Source organism: Crocodylus porosus, unplaced genomic scaffold (genome assembly GCF_001723895.1).
Source record: "Crocodylus porosus isolate Cpor-Errol unplaced genomic scaffold, CroPor_comp1, whole genome shotgun sequence".
Classification (NCBI taxonomy): domain Eukaryota; kingdom Metazoa; phylum Chordata; order Crocodylia; family Crocodylidae; genus Crocodylus; species Crocodylus porosus.
The window spans coordinates 81,193,506-81,209,896 of NW_017728886.1; the positions used below are offsets into that span (position 1 = coordinate 81,193,506).

The following is a 16,391-nucleotide window of genomic DNA, read 5'->3' on the forward strand; positions in this document are numbered from 1 at the left end:
TTGTACTTGGCCTTGGTGAGGCCGCAGCTGAAGTACTGCCTCCAGTTTTGGGCTCCACAATTCAAAAAGGATGTGGAGAAGCTTGAGAGGGTGCAGAGGAGAGTCACATTATCAAAGGTCAGGAAAACAGACCTTATGATGAGAGGCTGAGAGCAATGGAGCTCTTCAGTCTGGAAAAGCGCAGGCTCAGGGGTGATCTGGCAGCCACCTGTAAGTTTATCAGGGGTGCTCATCAGGATCTGGGGAAACGTCTGTTCACCACAGTGCCCCAAGGGATGACAAGATTGAATAGTCACAAACTCCGCCACGACCGATTCAGGCTGGACCAAGGAAGAATTTCTTCACTGTCCGAGCCCCCAAGGGTTGGAACAGACTGCCACCAGAGGCGGTTCAAGCACCCACCTTGAACACCTTCAAGACACATTTGGATGCTTATCTTGCTGGGATCCTATGATCCCTGCTGACTTCCTGCCCCTGGGGTGGGGGGCTGGACTTGATGATCCTCCGGGGTCCCTTCCAGTCTAAATGTCTATGAAATCTATGAAATATTATGAAGATGCACCTCACCAAACAGTTGATAAGTCTGAGAGTCTGCAATCCAGAAAAGAAAACACTGTATGATAGTACACTTGGTTCTTGTCTGGAAAGATTTCTTCATCACCTTTTATGATTAGAAACTGTTAAAACAAGTGCATAGTTTATGGAGCACAGTTCTGCAGCAAGTGATGAAATGCATAGCAAATTCCCCTTCCACACAATACCTGGGCCTAAACCAGGAATCCTACAGTGAACCATTTTAGGATCTATGCCAGTGGTTCTCAACATTTTTAGACTCAAGACCCCTCACCCAACTCAAAGTACTGCTCAGAAAATGCCAGCTCTTAGCTTTCACTCATTTTTTGGACTACAGATAGATAATGAAGCAATTCTTCTATTGCAAAGAACTCAGAAAAACCACAACTAGTCAGAAGGTTTTTGAGATTCTGGATTCCTATTTGAAATATCTGGATTATCTTGTGAATCACATGCAAGTGTTTCCACAGCTAACAGTAGTAATAGCACGTGGTATCCTGTGCACCCTGAAAAGGATCTCACAATACCCTGGTTGAAAATCTAAGGTCTATTATAAGGCTCATTGCCATCATTAAGTACTTCTGGTTTCAGCATGCGGATAAACCTGAAGCTTATTAGATTTTGAGTTTAGCAAACCACTGTAGGGAATAGCTTCCAGAAATGTGGGACCATCTTCTTTAGTTAGTCTATAAGGTGCAAATCCACTCTGCCTTCTGCCTGACAACTTTTTGCCATCAGCACCTAAGACCTTAACCCATCAAGAGATTCCCAGTTCCTGTAGTGAGAAATGTTTTGTTATGTTTCAGGTAACTTGTCCCAGACCATACATTATTTTTATTCTTATTACCAACTAGCACACAGGGACCGCAATGAATATTATAGCTCTATTATAGTAAGCACTGTTCTTACACAGTCAGAAGCATTCCCTCTCCTAAAGGCCTTATAACTGAGTAGACAGAGAGGGAAGAAGTGGGAAAAGCAGCACATGAAATTATATGGTTCACTCAACCTCAAACAGCAGTTCAGTGGCAACCCCAGCAAGCCACTGCATTCTTCATGACAGAAATTTCTGAGTACTTTCCAAAAGGCACAGATGAAGTGGATGGCTCTAGGGCAGCCCAGTGGTTATAAGTATATGCATGGCAGGGGTAAGGTCTGGGTCATAGAGGAAAGTTTTGCAAATGTGGAAGAAAAGAAAAGAAAATGCAAGTTCATAACGTCCTTAAAATTGGGCTACTATTCAGTATCTTGTTGAATCAATGTCTTTGTAACAGAAAATTGCCCCAACTATGAAGCCATCACACTTCAGATGAGTCTAGGCAGGACTGAAACAAACAAACTGCCTTGTGCAGGGCAAGCTTGAAGAACATCTGACTTGACCCTTAAATGTCAGTTCCTCATTTTAATAATCTTTTAAAAGACTTTAAAAGAAAACTAAGTTACTAAAAGATCAAATTCCATCAAAATGTAATCAGTGGAAGTGCAGCTTGTCATAATTTTTAAATCAATCAATATCAATTGTTGCTTTATAGGACTGAAAAATAATTTTCATTTTCTAGACTGAGCTAAGAAATATTTTTCTCAATTTCTGCTATTCATTTGCTGGTAATTTGGGCAAATCTAATGTTCTTTAGTGTAGCTTTATTGATAAGTTCTAATTATTTTAAAATATAATATAACTTGCTTTATCTGAAGGGTTTGGGGCTCTTCCAAAATATGTGGTTATACAGATTTTAAGGGAACCTGGAAATGACTCACTTGTGTTGCAGGAACTGTGCCCTATTTAATGGAAAGTTTAGGCTAGAAAGGGTATGAATGAAAACTGAAATGTATACCAAATTGACCTATATATTTCTTCCATGGCTTTCAAGCACATTGACTATCTTCCCCATTATTAACATAAGTTTTGTTGACTTCCTTATTTAAAATAATAATATTTAACTCCTTGGTATTTAAAAAACAAGATATAGTTAGCATTTCCAGTGGTTCCAGATCATTTCCATTACTGAGCACTGTTTTAGAAAACAGTAGATAAAACATGATGTCATGCCCAATAAGAAAGTTCCTTTATATGAATCAGAACTACAATATTAATCTTGAATTCCACATCTTACAATGACAGACAAGGTACTACACAACACATCTTACAATAGAATTACTAAACTATTCTGAACCATTAGTGTATAAAGTTCTGATAATAACAACTGGTTTTTAGGCTGCTGGTTTAAAGAACTTTTCTACATGATTTTCTACACTGTGTACACATAGCTACCTAGATTATTACAACTAAGGAGCTATGTGGTATTAAAATGGAAATAACTAATACAATCCTTATTTTATACTTCTTAGTACATCAACACTGTGGATTTATATTTATGTACCTATAGCAGTGCAAAAAACACTAATGTAGACAAGGCCTTAGAGACAGCAACAGTTTAAGAAAGCTTGTTCTTTAGTTCTACTCAAACTAGTAGAGCTGAAGAGGATCCTATTATTACTATGGGAAAGATTATTTTACTCACAATGGATTTGCTCTATTGTTCTTGCCTTTTTAATTTACAAACATCATGGGCCATCATATTAGCCCAAGTACTATTATTCTTCAGGGATGGTAAAACAATGTGAATAAAAACAATAATCATTAGAATGAACTTAAGCATAGAGATTTTTAATGTGATGGCTAAAATTCTTAATATACATGTCTGTGGGAAAAGGTATAGAAGAATGAGCTAGAAGTGACAAGTTAGCTTTGAATATAGCATAGAAGAGAAGTTGTAGCTAAAACACACAGTGGGCACTTCATAACCAAGTACTAAATGACTTCATAATAACCGGGATTACTACACAGTAGAGTGGTTGCCTAGTGATGCTTACTGCACAGTAGCTTGTTACTACTGTGCAGTAGCATTGCATCATGTTTCATGCCCAGTTATACTACAATGCAGTAGTAATGAGCTACTGTGCAACAGTAACAAGCTACTGTGGAGTAAGCACCACCAAGCTACTGTGCAGTAAGCCGGTGACATGTAAAAACCATCTTCAGACACCACAGCTCAGCATCCTGCATAGAATGGAGACAAACCTATTTTTAGAAACAAAAAGCTATGAATGAACATTTCAAGATGATTAGGATGCTGAATTCTCATTCATTTTGCACAAATTCACTACCCAGTTCCCTAGGCAGCTTTGAAAAAAATGGTAGACTACATTCATGTCCCAGGAGTCCCTTTCCACTGCTGTGTTCCTATACCTGCACTACGAAATAGAGTCATCAAGCCATAATGGGCAAGATTCAGCCCATGATCTCCGCTATACTAATATCAGTAAGAATTTAGGGTCATCCTTTTATTGTAAAGTATACACTGATTTTTAAAAGATCCACAACATAAAAATATTTTGACCTGGGTCAAAGTGTTAGGATGGATGAGGACAATGAGAATTTTGTTATCAACTTCACTTAAGCCAGGATTTCACTCTAAGACAGTGGTTAACCCTAACACAGTTACAGCACCCTTTCCTAACTTTCGTGAATTGAGTGACACCCAATTTCAAAAACTACTTGACTTATTACAGTCCTTACCACCTTGCAGAGAGTCTGGACAATGGGGGCGTGGGGAGGTGTGGAGGGAGAAACACCCAGGCCGGGGCAAGTCCGAGCCTGTATTTATCTGCTTAATTTACCTGCTTACTTCACACCTTGTTTATCTCTTTATATTCCCTTCAAAGGATCTAGTGTAGGGGTCAGCAACATTTTTGGGCAGAGTGCCAAAAAACCCGTCAACCTCGACTTGGAATATGCGGGTTTGCCAAGGACAGATGCCAGGGTTGCTGAAAGGGGCCCAGTCCTTGTTATGGCAATGCAGCCCTGGCCCCTTCCCCATCATCTGGCCCAAGGCATACATAGCAAGCATAATGCCTTTGCTTGCCACACTCTGGCATCTGTGCTGGGGGTTGCCTACCCCCAATCTAGTGGCACCCCCAGGATGCTCACACTGGTTGAAAATCACTGCTTTAAGATTTTACTTTGGAAATTTTTGGATCAACCCAGGATTTACAGCCTAGTTCAGCCTGAAAGGCATGCAAGAAATGGAGAGGCACATAAAAATCATTCCAGCTACACATCTGGGGCCCATGACTAGAACAGCAAGTTCTGTAAATCCAAATGTTGCAGATTAGATTTTAGTGGAGAAAACACAGCAAAATGATAAAGTTAATGCACTGCCGGCCCACAGAACTCACTCTACAGTGAGTGCTAATGAGCCACTCAATTTCATTAGATGCAAAATCACATGCACACTATAATGTTTTCCTTACTGTACTGAAGGCTCATATCTTGACACTGAGGAAAGATCTTTGTGCATTTTGACAGAGAGGTGCAAGACAGCTAGAACTAACCATTTCAAAGAGCTAACCTCAAGTAATATGTAGGTTCAGCCTACGTTAGATATACAGCTTCTGGCTGAGTTTCTATACTTTACTTTCAGGAGGCACAGCATAGAAGGCACAAGCAAAGCTTTGGGGAGCTCTCTGAGATGTGGGCAGATATTTCTGTTTGTTTCTGAAAGGAACCTAGTGTACCTTAGGGTACTGTAAAAATTAATAATAATAACCAATGTGGGTTTACACTGCTAGTAAGCCCTGATGTAAATTAACAGGGCCAAGAGTTGCTATAAATTATACTTGCATCCCAACTGATTCCTGTCAAAGCAGCCAACAATTCTTCTTACTATACCCTATCTTCCTCTCACCTTTAATATGCCTCCTCACATTCCCATCTTTGCCTTATTATGCTACCCACAGCAGGGCTTCCATGGAGGCCAGGGTGGAGAGAGATTCCCTTCCTAAATATTGCCTGCCTATCTGCAGCCTATTTAAACCTCTTTGGTCTAAAAATTGAGCTACAAAGTTGTAACAAGCAATTGTTGTATCCTGGGTGGCAGTGGTGACCAAGGCAGTGGCAGCAACTGGGCCACCAGTGGTAACAGCAGTAGCCATCATTCTTATACCCCTTCTAAATCAGCACCAGGGGCTGATGCACCACCCACCCATCCCTAGTTATGCCCCTGCTGAACTCGAACTTATGGAAGAACAGATTCTCTCAGGACACTTAGGCTAAGTACAGACAATCAAAAGGCCTGAGGCAGAATTGATCCAAGCTATGCAAGTTTCTCTAAGCAGCATAGATTGGACCATTATTGAATGGAACTCATATTTGCTCGGGAAGGCAGGCAGACGCCTGTGCTGGCCCAGGCCAGAAAGATAGGGGGGTTCTGCACATCTCCCAGCAAGCCAGACATTGCTGAGGACAGCCAAGCACACACACGGCACTGGCTCTGGCACTGTGAGTTATGGAGGGAGGTGAAATCCTATGAGCCTTTCCTGGAGCTGGCCCAGCGTAGGGTGCTGGGACTCAGAACAGGAGAGGGATGTTCTGTGCCCCGCCAACCCGGCCAGGAATATGAGATGTGCCGCTGGCACTGCCTCTCCCAGCAGCTTGTGAGCCCTGTTGCCCCCTGCCTCTGTCCTGCCTGCTGCTGACAGAACGTCTGGGGACAGGGCAGCTCCGCCACAGCTCCCTGCAAGGGGAGTTAGGAGGTCCCACAAAGTCCCCTGGGATACTTGAGAATGGAGACCTACCTTGATTCATGAGCAGATCTGGCACTGACATTTGGTTCAACCTAGATTGAGTAAGTCTGATATTACCTCAATCCAGGTCTATCTTAGACCAGGATTTACCATTTCAAAAGTGGTCTACATGCTCCAAACTTCTGTTTTGTTATGGGTATAGGCTGGTTTCCAAACACCTAAGCCAGAAAAAATGTAATGTCTGCACCTGGCCTTGATGTACTTCTTGATTCTGGTAAATCCAAAAATACCTTGGGAAAAGTCTTGCAGTTATTTTGAAATTTTCTTTTCAGGTCCTAACTGAAACCAAGATATCCAAAGGAAGCGGAGGAAGTGGAGGAAAACAACCTGATCTTCCTGTCATTAATCAATAGCAATAGTTTTAATTTTGACATCCTCTGACAGATTTCTACTTGAAGCCAAACAAAGTCTTGACTTAATAAGCAGTGCAAGACTAGGCCCACTAATACTTCTTTATAGGTACTTTTATGTAGTTAGAAGAAGTCAATTAGATATGGTTTGGATCTTTTTAAGAGAAGAGGTTCTATGTCTGAAATCTTAGAATTCCACAGTGCTTAAAAACTTCTTTTGGTATCAAATTCCTAAGACTTTTGTGATGCCTCTCTTTCTTTATAGAAGACACAACACATTCCATAATAACAATGAAAATGGTTACTATCTGCTTCAGATTCTTTGTTTTCTATTTCCTAATGCTCAAAACAATATAATTGGGGGGGGGGAGAGGGGGAGTGGAGAGGCTCCAGGATGCATACAAATTTTAAAAATATTTTTAAATGGTCTTTGCTGATTAATTTTCTGTTGAAATGTGCATTCTAAAATATAAAGATGAGCTATTAGTTTTCACAGTCATTTTCCTAGTCTTTTAGCCTCTGCTTTAAAAGTACTTATATGATTATACTATTTTATGTTTATATAATCTCTTGGTAAAAGAAAAATATATTATTTATTATTTAGAATCCACAGTGCATTCAACACTGTACTGCACAAAAGTAAGGACAGTCTCTGTCCCAGATAGTTTACCTAAAAGATACTCTGGTACAAGGGTGTCAAACATATGGCCCACAGGCCACTACTAGAAGTGGGGGAGTTGTGGCCTGCAGCAGAATCCAGGGCTCTGGGCCCCCGTGGACATGGCCACCTCCATCAGGAGAAGAATAAGGCCTGCGCTGACATAGTCTTTGCCCTGCAGCTTCTAGTCCAGCCACTTCCTCCATTGCTACCCTGTCTGCCAGTCCTGCTGTCCCCACCACCATTCTCAGTAATCCTGCCACTACTGCCCATGAAGAAGCCCTGCAGTCTGAATCTAGCCCAGGGTGAATTTGACACTCTTACCCTTAATACCTTCTGATACATAGAAGATGCACCACTGTATCCAGAGATTCTTCCAGAAGAATCCTATTTTCCTTTATATTTCCAAGTTGCAGTTATACAACCATATAACTGGCATTTTTGGCACTTGCATACAGTCAGGGTCCTATCCCACATGTACTATGAACACACAAGTACCCATCCGGGTATTGAACATGTGCAGTAGGCAACTGGCTGGAAGTTCCATACACGTGTCCCTGGGAAAGCATAACTCCCCATACTGTAGCTGATAAAAAAGCATGGCAAACAGGGGTGAACTGAAGGAAGAGGGAGCCTTCCTAGGTTTTAGTAAAACAGCCTAGTGGTCAGTGCACTTGCCCAAGAAGTAGGAGACCCACCTCATCCAGAGGAAGTTTAAATCTACATCTCCTACTACAGTGTTTAACTATAAGACCACAGGTTAGGCATCACCTAGTCCTCTTTCCTGCCCTTCTCTTGACGCTGGTTCACCGGGCAGCCAAGAGACAAAGAGACATATTGGGCCAAGAAGAAAAAAACAAGCTAGGATGTATGTGACTAAGTGAGTTGATTGCCACCCTAGAAGGGAGGGGACCCTGGGCTGTGGTCTGAATTTTTGTTTCCCAGTGGCACTGACTCTAGCCTACTGGGCACATCTATGTATGTGCTTTAATGAGCATTAGCCTATTTTAATGTGCATTAAAGCATCACAAAAAATGGTGCTATTTAGTTAATGTGCTGTGACAGGAGTACCTCCACTAGAGTCTTTCTATCAGTGTTCCTCCTGTTATGGGCCAACCTCCTGCTTACTCACCTGCCATGACTTGATCTTAATTGATTAATTAATAGATGCAATTAGCAGGAGGCTGCCCATTTCATTTGCCCTGGTGCCAAGGGGTGCTATCTGTGGCTCCTTTTCCTCCCCTACACCGCAGCCCAAGCCTTGCAGATGGTACTGACGTGATTTTGACCTGGACCTTGCTGTAATTTGGCCCTCTCCTTGACTTTCCTGGGTTTCCACTGCCCTGTCTCATCCTGTGCCTTCCTGGTGCTCTGCTTCCCCTTCCCCCTTGGTGAGGCTTCCTGCCACCCCCCCTTTCTGGGACTTCTCACTACCCTCTCTCCCTGGGGCCTCTCACTGCCTCCTCGCTCCGGGGCTTCTTGCTGCCCCCTCACTCTGGGGCTTCTCACTACCCCCTTGCTCTGGGGCTGGGGCCAGTGCACCCCAAAATGCCATGCCCTCTCTGGCGCAGGGGTCCCCATGCTACTGTGGAGCCCCTATGAGGCCTCCTCCAACCCCTAATAGCCTCACCCAGTCCTCCGGTGTTATAAAACTACAAACAGAAAACTCAAGCCCCTGGGCTATAACATAAAATCGAAGCCATCTGGCTAACCATCATTCAAATCCCTACCAGGGAATTCTCCACCCCGTATCCGCGAACAGAAGCTGCTCATGCCGTCAGGCTTCTCTACTCTGCTTGCTCCGGCAGAACTCCTTCTCCCTTGGCTGCTAGTGAAGAACTGCCCTTCTGGCCTCGTTCCTGGGGTTTATATGTGCCAGGCCCTGTCCCTTCCTGTCAGCTGACTCCCCAGCAGTTGCCCTAGCAAGCCACACCTGTGCCTCTACATGTCCTGCTACATACTAAGCATCACTTAAAAACCATGCTCTTCAGTTAATACACATTAAAGACAGCCTAATGCGCATTTTCCTAGTACTTCACAATGGAGGGTGCCTGTAGACATCCTGTGGGGCTGCTCCGACATGTTGTAATTACAACAGTTTGGAGAAAACTCGAGTCTGCTGGAGCATGGTAATTACTTTGCTCCAGCAAGCCTCCATAGTTCGTGTATTAGCGAGCCTTCAAAATGGTGGTGGAGGCACTTGAACTAAAGCTCATTAAAAAAGCGTTAGTTCAAGTGCCCCTGCCACCATTTTGAAGCACAGGGATGCTAAGACACAAAATGTTGTGGTGCTTTAATAGAGCAGCTCCAAGACTGCTCTTGGAGCCATTCTAATTAAACCACTCCCCCACCCCCCCAGAGCATATATAAAAGTGCCCATAGGAGGTACTGGATTGAGTGTGCATTAAATAAAGTGTGTTAATACACATGTAGATGTGCCTACTGTTCTCTATCAATCCTAGCCAATGAACATTTAATGCAAGGTGCAGTGGCTCAGCTTTAAGAGATGAGCTAAAAAATCATCTTGCCAAAGCTTCTGCAAAACAGACTGTTTCAACTAGTGACTTGTAATGCAGTCCAGAAATTTCTGATTAAATTATGGAACATAATTAGAAGGACATCCAGTACTGATTCAAAGACTACAAGGAATGGAGAATATATATCTTGCTCCTTAGTCAACCTTTCCAATGGTTAATTACCCTCACTGCACCTTATTTCAAGTTTCAGGTGTCCTAGTTTAAATTTCCAGCTAATGTGCCTTGTTATAGCTTTTTTATTAGATTGAAGAGCTTTCTGTTATCAGTTTTCTTCCCTACGCTGGCAATTATAGACTATGATCAAATCAACTTTAACTTTCTCTCTGATGGGCATTGTTTGTCACTATTTTAAGAAAGAGGCTACATTAGGGGGAGAAAGAGAACACTCACTTCCCTCTAAGAGCTCATCCAAAATAGTGCTATTGGGTGACAGGGCAGCATTTCACATTTGTCCCATGGAAGAAGAGGGGAGATCTATTTGTGGAAGGTAGTTCCTCACACATCACCAGAACATTATCTGTTCCATACTTTAGTTTAAATAAAACAGATTATCATTTAATTTCTTGTGGTTTATAGAAGAAAAACATCTTTAGGGTAAGGGTAAAAACAGAAGCTTTCTAGAAAATGATAACAGATGAAAATCTGTTCCTTTTCTACACCTCAGCAATCCCTTTTAAGTCACTAGGGATACCATGTCTAACAGGATGGCAAATTTGGCTCATCTATTCTACTGCAATGATAGGTACAGCAAGGCAGCACTATGCGCCTGATCAAAAATCCACTGAAGTCATTAGAAACCATTCCATTAGCTTCAACAAACCAGGCCTGAGGAAAGCATTTAAAAGTATATATATGCACACAACTTTAAAAAAAAGTCCCCAAACACATAATGTAGAGTGAAAGCACTTTAAAATGCCTGCTCCACTACTGATCTGATGACATGATGTTAGCAGACTGAGGTTATATAACCTGATGAGTCGCATCAAACCAAATGTGATGAACATCTAGAGAAGGGAGAGGTACATTTGGGGGGCAGGTTTGACTTATTTTTTATTTTAATGCTACAGTCTCAAAACTGAGGAGAAAGCAAAGGGTTCATTCTGTAGCTAAAAGGTAATTTCATTGCTTTTTCTGTGGCTCCTAACACAATGGCCTTGATTGTAATAGCAACGGTGGAGGGTTCAATTAAGCTGCACAATTACAGAAAAAGCTTTGGGTAATTACTAGCTCAGCTTCTTATTTATGAATGCTGAGTTTATTTCTGTGAGGGGCTAAAATGAATAATGTCTTATTTAATTCAAACTGCTTAAAATATTGCATCATCATAACAAGATCAAATTGGAATACATATTCTGCAGTTTTTAATCACACATGCTGAATTTTACCCCAAGTTTCACTTTAATTAGGGCTACAGAATCACTACTGCCTTGTTTAGTTGGTTGGTTAGTTGGTTGGTTACTTTTGCAGTGCACAAACTTATGACAACCCGAATTTCTTGCACCTGCTGCTTATACACAAGTGCTTAGAGATAAGCAAAAGACAAATAATTAGGATAAAGGAAGATTCACTTTAAGTCTCTTAGGTATGCTTAACACCTTTTATGTAAAAATTCTGTCCCACATTTTTTAAAAATTATTTTAAAAGAATCCTTCTAGTTATTCCATTTTGCATCTAAATGAATAAATGCAACAGGAACTTTGAAGGAGCATTCTGGAGGCTATTTCTGTGACAATTTTCTTCATCCTTTTTCAGTACAGGACTAGGCTTCCTACCACCTTTCCTTATCAGTTGAAATACAGTGATTTTACATCACACTTCACTAATCCTCTGATATCTTGGCACAGGCGACTGGTAGGGAGGGCATGGGGGGGCATGTGCCCCCCCCCCAAGATTGGCCCCCAAATCATCACCGCTCAGGATGGGGCAGTTTTTTTCCATGTGGGCTGGTGGGATGTTGAGGGCGAGGCACTAAGCCATGGCAAAGAAATATAGGAGTAGATGTGGGGCTTTTGGCATGCCCCCAGGCCTGCCCACAAATTGTCCCCCCCCCCCGAGACTCAGGAGACACTAGTCACCCCTGTCTCTTGGTGGTGTCATTATTTTGTTTATTGGTTGCTCCATGAAGAAGAAAGCCCACATTTGAAATGATGGCATCTAGGCTACTCTTTGTGACTGTGTGTCTGTGCCAGTGTGGTTGTGTCAACATAAATGGAAGTTATACAAACAAATATTGTGGTGTCAGTACACTGTATTGTATTTATAAATGAATCCAATTTCCATATTTGAAACTCACCAACATCCTGATTTTGGAAGCTTTTAGATGCAGTTTTGGGTCAGGCCTTTGTGGCACAGACTGTGTCTAATTGTGTCCAATTTTATCAGTTCAGGACTCCTGGGGTTTCTTCCACTTGCAACCTATGTAGTTATTATGTTACTATATCTATATGAAGAAGTTTTGTACATTACCCAACATTTAGCACAGGGGTTGTCAAGCAGGGGCGACTGGTAGGGAGGGCATGGGGGGGATACTTAGAAAGGCCGCAGGGGGTTGGGCAGGTGGGCAACAATAGAGAGCACCGCAGGGAGAGGTGGTGGGGTCTCCCCCAGCACATTCCCACACTTTGCTTCTTCCCAGTAGGTGGGGGAGGGGCATGCTGGGTGTTGCCACCCCACACAGCACACCACAGTGTCCCCCTGCCCCCCATCTCAGCTCGCTCTCTGTGCCTGCTCCCAGGGGCAGGGCCAGGGGCTGAGTACAGTGGTGCTCCTCTGCAGACTGCACATGAATGGCCCAGCTGGCCGGGGTAAAGCTTGCATGCAGTGGTGGCTGCCGCCGCACCTAAAGCCACTTTTCCACAGCCGGTTGCATGTGTGGCTCCATGGGCTGCTGACAGGCAGTGCATGAGGCATGAGGCCCATCAGCAGCCTGTGGAGCCATACATGCAACCAGCCATGGGAAAGCAGTGCAGGGCATGGCAGCAGTGGTGTGGGGGTGGTGGCGGAGATGGCCGCCACATGTAAGGCTCCCCGCCTCATCTGTCCAACTGGGTGGTGCATGGGCAGCCCAGAGGGACACCACTGCCCTCACCCACCCCCACCAGCCCTGCTCCTGAGAGTGAGTACAGGGGCACCCCCCCACCACTGCCATTCTCAATTTGGCCCCTGCCCCACCCCTTACCTCTACACACACTTATCTGCTGGGGAAGGGGGGTGTCTGTGTGTGTATCTGCATCTGCACGCATGTATGTCTGCATCTGCACGCGTGTGTGTGTGCACATGTCTGTCTGCATTTACGTGTGTGCATCTATGTCTGCATCTGCACATGTGTGTCTGCATCTGCGTATGTATATGTGTGTGTGTGTGTCTGTCCCCTGCCTGCCCAGCAGCAGCAGGCCCATGGCATCGTGCAGCTCTTGGGGCAGAAGCAGTGGGGTGCAGAGTCCAGCCTGCAACATAAGCTCCCTCCACCCTGCACACAGACCTGGGAGGCTTGTGCCCCCCAGGCCTCTGCTGAGGTGCGTGCAGTCGCAGGAGCTGTCTCCCGCTCCCTGCAGCTCCATCCTACACTCTGGCCTGGCTGTCTAGTGCCCGCCCCTGCTCCAGCCCCACTTGCTCCCTCACCATGGGGGCCTCAATCTGTTTCCCCCACTCCCTGCACCTTAAAAACAAGAAAAAAAATATAATGGGGTACCTGAGCTGAAACTTTGAGGCAGAAGGGCTACACTTGTTAAAAAAAGGTTGAAAACCTCTGATTTAGCATATTAAAAACCTCTTGCTGCAGCCATTTTATAAGTTTTTCCACAAGAAGACTAGTGTATTTTCACTTCAAAATTACATTAATTGTACTGATTAATTACCATCGCACTATATCAACATTCTGTTCGTGAGAGCAAAAACTCTACTGGAAAACTAGCATTGCAACACATAGACATTTTGGCAGAAGTCTGAAAGATAAAATAGGGAATAAAAATGCAATTGTTATACAGCTTTTTCAGGGTTATTTTCTGTTCTCCTTTGTTTCAGTGAAAATGCCAAGTAACTCCACTTACTCCGCATTTGTACAGATAAAATTGAGGTTGGACATGAGCATAGTAATATAACTGAATAACTGAAATCTCTGCCCTTGCAAGACTGAGGATTAAAGTTTATTTCGGTGTGCAGGGAGTTGTACTAATGTGACTTATCCATATAAATCCTTGTGCACAGAAATGAGAACAGACATTCCCTTCACATGCAAACCTGGGACTGTCATGGGTAAACAATGTTAGATTGTAGAGCTTTAAGACTTGATTCTCTTCTTACATTTGTTTAACTCTGGAATACGGCTGCTGACTGTTATGGAGTTATATAATGCTCCAGATTTACACCAATATAAGTGAAAGGCAAGGCAGGCCCACTGGGAACCTTCTATCTGTCTGACCCCAGTTCAGATACCATTAGCAAACACATTCTTTTTTATGACAGCCACAGGGCAAACCTTAGTTATATTATATTTTTGCTCCTACCTACATCATCCACAATTCTAGCTACACCACAGCAATATGTGCTGTAGTAAAGTATTAGTCAAAAGAGATCAATTAAGCCTTAAGGCTTTACATCTCCACCAGGCCTCTGTAGCTTCCAGTTTTATTGTCTACATTATACCGCTACTTGAGTGTGAGATAATAAAGCTAAAGTCTTCCTTAGGGAAATATGTTCTAACCAGTTTCTGAGGCTTGCTTATAATAGAAGCCAGCATAGGTTCCATGAAGTTTTTACAAGGTGTACTCTAAATCCCTTCAGTAATTTGCGAAACATGCCATTATTTTTCGTTAAAAGTAACAACAACATATGCATTCATATATGTGTCTGTTGTGAAGAACTGTTCCATGACATTTCACCACTGACTTTTGCAGACATTACAATGAAACAAAAATGAAATGCTCATCTAAAATTGTCACAAATAAGAAAATGATTTTCAGCTTGGGCCAGGTTAGAATCCATTATAGAACAAACCATTATTCCTGTTAATCCTCTCAGATCTATTAACATGTTTTATAGTGGCATAAACTTTCATAAGCTTTTCATAAACCTTCATAGTGACATCAATTAAAATGTATATAATTTCTCTTGTATAAATGTAAAATAAAACCAAGAAGCTTACCAGTGGGTAGCACACTATTACAAGCGTTAGTTTAAATCAGAATACGAGGAAAAACACACTGAATAATCTCATAATAATAAATTAACAAGTTTTCCAGAATTACATTTAGAGGTTAAATACAATTATATTTTAATAGCCTTATAACAAGGCGCTTCACGCATGCAGCACTTTATATCATCAACTCTTTAATTCTTAAAATTAGCTTTTGATACTGCATATATATCATATGCAAAATGAATTTGACAAAAGACAAAATGCCAATTAAAACGTATTGTTAACTCACAGAAGTCAAATAGTTCAATGTAAATGGTTTGATGTAAATGGGTTGATGTAAAATAGTTCAAAGCAGTCACTGAAATATAGACTAGCTACATTTCCTCTCCTTTTCTCTCTCCAAAGATGTCAGTTTTCAGAGAAAGGGGAAGCCACTCATTCAAGGCAAACAGAGAATAATTTCCCAGGGTTCCTGCACTGCCAACACTGATGCTTAAGGTGAAGCAATCTTAATAAAGCAAAAGAGGAATGTCTTTCTCTGTCTCCCTTCTTTCTAAGTCCAGTGGAGAATCCTCTTATTCATACAGGAAAGTCATTTTTTCCTCCCCATAAAACAGTTTTGCCATAAGAGGATGGCTCACTGAAACTGTAATTACAGTTTTCCATACAGCGGTACACTGAAATGATCTGACACCTTTATTCTTCTCCATTCTTAATGAAACGGCATTGTCCCCAAATTTAGAAAAGAGAGTACTGCTGTGTCAATGATACATACACAAGTTAAAATTACGCTAGCCAGTCCCCCCTCCCCCTTATTTCAATGATCAATTGAAATAAATTAAAACTAATGACCCCCAGGCCCTCCCCCCAACTATTATAAAGCAAAAAAAAGAATACTATGGGAACAAAATGAAAACATTCTTTTCACCCAGCAATGCTTGAGGGCAACTCTAGCAAACTTCAATGGGTCAGAGATTAGTGTGCTTAAAAACTTAAATCAGGCATAAATGTAGCTCCGCTGCAAACGTGAAACAAATGTGGCCATTCAGCAGTGTCCTCCCAGGAAAAAAAGCCTGCTGTTTTATGAAATAAATCGTGCCTCTTGTTGAGGCAGCCTGATCATCATGAATTAAGGTCTGATCATTAAAAGGGGACAGGCTCCTGGAAAGGAAAGTGTGTAGCCCAGTCAGGATCACTGTCAGGGAGCAGAAAGTAACATTTCGGGGAAATCAGCGGCTGCCGCTTCCAGCCAAATTCATGTTCCCTTGAAATCCCTGAGCAGCAAAGTGCAGATGAACCATGCCTTGAAGTGTGCGGGGGGGACCAGACAGATTGTGAGTGCAAGGGAAAGCCTTGTAACTTTTGTCTTCCTATTTTGGAAGTACCTGCCTTTACCAATCAGGGTCCAGGGGAAGTTGAGGAAGGCTGTGTGGAGGGGAAACCTCTCTCAAAACCATCTGCACCTATTTCTTCTTCATGGTCTGGCTAAA

The 16,391-nt window shown here is 42.5% G+C and overlaps 1 protein-coding gene across 1 annotated transcript in view; it reads right to left on the reverse strand.

Annotated features, from left to right (window-relative positions):
* The window catches only part of SUSD5 (sushi domain containing 5), a 78,012-nt gene that overhangs the window by 60,929 nt on the left and 692 nt on the right, over positions 1-16,391 (reverse strand). The window lies entirely within an intron of this gene.